This window comes from Cebus imitator, unplaced genomic scaffold (genome assembly GCF_001604975.1).
Source record: "Cebus imitator isolate Cc_AM_T3 unplaced genomic scaffold, Cebus_imitator-1.0 Scaffold180, whole genome shotgun sequence".
Classification (NCBI taxonomy): domain Eukaryota; kingdom Metazoa; phylum Chordata; class Mammalia; order Primates; family Cebidae; genus Cebus; species Cebus imitator.
In genome coordinates, this window is record NW_016107495.1 from 39074 (window position 1) to 43064 (window position 3991).

Sequence of the window (3991 nt, forward strand, 5' to 3'; positions counted from 1 at the left end):
TTATGGGTTATGGGTCAGTTATTTATCGGTTGGAACATTTTGGACTTTCTGATCAGAAATGTTTTCTAATCTGTGTAACTTCATCTACAGAAAACTATGGTCCATTAAGACTAGTGGTATCCCTCTCTCTCTCCTTGCCAGGCTTCTACCAGGGAGATAACTTGTACACATTACACACAAGCGTAGTGCGTAATCCACATAGGGTGATGCCTGCAGATTTGAGTCTGTGTTCCCTAATTCTTTATCTAACATGTAAAGTATAAATAACACAGTACTGGATACTTTGATGGATGAACAAGGAATGATACCTGGCACCTTTCTTCTAGAACTCTGTAGTATAGTGAAGAGAGAAGCGTCTGATAAACTAGGTTAAACTTGACGTTGTTTCCTCAAGAGCCATGTGAGCAGTACCAACATGATTGGAGACAGAGGAGAAATCCATCCTGGTGAATCTAGAGTAGGGTTTCTCAACTTCGGCACTAACATTTTGGGCCAAATAATTCCTTGTTGTGGGGGGCTATGTTGTGTGTCATAGGATGTTCAGCATGGCCTCTACCAACCAGATAGCAGTAGCAACAAACTCCTCCCCACCCCTGCCCCATGTCCACACAGTTGGCACCACCAGAAGTATGTCCAGGTGTTGCCAAATCTGATCTAGAGCAAGAAAAAACATGGAGCATGAAAACAGTATATTTTAAATAAAGCTAGAGAGGACCAGGAGCAGTGGCTTATGCCTGTAATCCCAGCATTTTGGAAGGCTGAGGCGGATGGGTAGCTTGAACCCAAGAGTTCAAGACCAGCCTGGGCAACATAGCAAAACCTTATCTCTACCAAAAATACAAAAATTAGCCAGGTATGATTGCACACACCTGTGGTCCCAGCTACTCGGAAGACTGAGGCGAGAGTGTTGCTTGAACCCGGGATGTTGAGGCTCCAGTGAGCCGTATTCATACCACTGCACTTTAGCCTAGGTGACAGGGTGAGACCTTGTCTCCAAAAACAAATAAATTAAAATTTAAAAATAGAATAAAATGAGCTGTATTCTACCTTATTATGAGTTCTTTCAGCACAACCCCCAAGTCCAGTCAAAGCTTCCTATCCCTGCTCTTTTTCTGTCTGCTTGTGCCTTTTCAATTTATTTAACAAGCCGGGCACAGTGGCTCATGCCTGTAATCCCAGCACTTTGGGAGGCCGAGGTGGGCAGATTGCTTGAGCTCAGGAGTTCGAGACCATCCTGGACAACCTGGAAAAACCCCATCTGTACTAAAAATACAAAAACTAGCTGGGCGTGGTGGTATGTGCCTGTAATCCCAGCTACTGGGGAGGCTGAGGTGGGAGAATCACCTGAGCCCAGGAGGTTGAGGCTGCAGTGAGCCATGATCAGGCCACTGCACTCCAGCCTGGGTGACAGAGGGAGACCCTGTCTCAAACAAACAAACAAAAAACCAAAAGTACCTAACAGGTTGTTTGGAACTCCATTGTATACTTGATTGAGAACAAAGAGCACTCTTTAAACCCGCACAGTGTTCAACTTGGCACTTTGTAAATAATAGTCTGTTTTATTTACTTTTTTGTTTTTCAGAGACAGGGTGTCTAAAAATCCTATGTTAGGATTTAGACTCATCTAAACTGAGGACATAAGTAGTACATAGCCCTGTGCATACTGCTGGAGAAAAGATATTCTGCTTCTTCCCTTTGTGGTCCCTCAGATCATCTCCTTAACCTACGTAGAATAGTGAACAAGGGACAAGCCCAGCCTTTGGAATCACCTAAACCTGGTTTCAAATCCTGGCCCTGTTACCTTAATAGCTTTGTGATTTGGGCGAGTCACAAACCTTTCAGAGCCTCAGTTTTCTCCTCTAGAAACCTACTTTTACTGGTATTTGCTGTATCATGTTTATTTTTTTACAGCTAAAAAAGCCCCTGGATTTCTTATTTTAACAGTGTCCATTTATAGAGCATCACTAGGAATTAGATTCTGTTCTAGACAGCCTGATGCATATATGCATATATGTATGTGTATATATATGTATATGCGTGTGTATACATACACACAAATATACTGCATGTTATTTAATGTCCACAAAAACTCTATGAAGTAGACACTGTGAGCCCCATGTTACAGAGGAAATTCAGGTTCAGACTGACTAGAAACCTTCCCAAGATCACACAGTGGTTGAACGGCAGAGCCAGGATCAAACTCCAAAGGCTGTACTTTTCTCACTGTTCTCTGCTGTCTCTGTACTAGCTGGATTCGTCACCATTCATTGCTCTAATTGGACTTTGTTTTCTTTACAGGGCCATGCTATGATAGTGGAGGCTTATCCGAAATAATAGATCCAGAAGTAACCTGAAGTTTCTGTGCAACACTCACACTAGGCAATGCCATTTCAATGCATTACTAAGTGACATTTATAGTTCCTAGCGCCTCTTAGGAAAACAATTCTTGTGGCCTTCTGTTAAATACTTTACACTTAAGCCTTGCCAGTGTTCTGAGCTTTTCAGTAATCACAGTTTACTGCTCTTTCAGGGATTTCTAAGCCGCCAGAAGCTCACACAGAGATGTGTGGGTGATTGTTTTTGGTCTCTTGTCAGTAAAGACTAAATGAGTGTTTGCAATTGGGAAAGAGGTCAGCTGAGATTTGGAAATTATCTTTGTAATATTTGCAAATTTTACATGTTCCTATCTGTGTCCTAAAGATAAGTGTTCTCTATAAAATACAAACCAATGTGCCTAAATTAATTGTAGAAAAATAATTCAGAATCTAAAGATCACTGAAAACTTACAAAAAACTGTTTAGATAAGTAAACATCATGGTGGTCAACCTTAATAAAGTGGAAAAATATTGGAGAATTCTTTGCTTCATTTTTTATTGGTCGGGGAGGGAGGTTCTCTTGGCTTAGGACCAGATTTTCCCTTGAATTACTCATTTGTTACTTCTGTTTTGGTCAGTGGCTAGGCTGCTGGGAACATAAAGACAGTGCTGTTTTTATTGATTGATCGATTGAGATGGAGTCTCGCTCTCGCATGGGCTGGAATGCACTTGCGCAATCTTGGCTCTATTTTGGTTAATGGCAAGAATGCTGGGAACATAAAGACGGTCTTGTATATATGTATTTATTGAGACCGAGTCTCACTCTGTCGCCCAGGCTGGAGTGCAGTGGCACAGTCTCAGCTCACTGCAACCTCTGCCTCCCAGGTTCAAGCGATTCTCCTGCTTCAGCCTCCCAAGTAGCTGGGATTATAGGTGCCCGCCGCCACACCTGGCTAATTTTTGTATTTTTAGTAGAAATGGTGTTTTGCCATGTTGGCCAGGCTGGTCTTGAACTCCTGACCTCATGTGACCTGCCCACCTGGGCCTTCCAAAGTGCTGGAATTACAGCCCTGAGCCACCGTGCCCAGCCTAATTCTGAATGTTTTTACCAGCAAAGCATGCATTGATTTTGGGCAAATAATTGCAAAGGAAAATTAGAGCACATATATCCACAGAAGTGCACTCAGAAAGGGGACCCCTGATGTTTCTAAAGTGAAAGCATATTATCTGAATTTGTAACCAAAAGATATTTTTGTAATTTATAAAATGAAAACTGTAACTGTCAATGAAGTGAAAGTGAAATGAAGTGGAAATGAGACACGTCTGTGCTGTGAGGCAGAGCCTGCCCTGTCTTAGTCACCACCTGCCTCCTACAGGGCTGGAGCGAGTGTGAGGCTTAGAAACTCCACGATGGGCTGGGCGCGGTGGCTCATGCCTGTAATCCCAGCACTTTGGGAGGCTGAGGCGGGCAGATCACGAGATCAAAGATCGAGACCATCCTGGCCTACATGGTGATACCCCGTCTCTACTAAAAATACAAAAATTAGCTGGCGTGGTGGCATGCACCTGTAGTCCCAGCTACTCGGGAGGCTGAGGCAGGAGAATCACTTGAACCAGGAGGTGGAGGTTGCAGTGAGCCAAGATTGCACCACTACACTCCAGCCTGGTGACAGAGC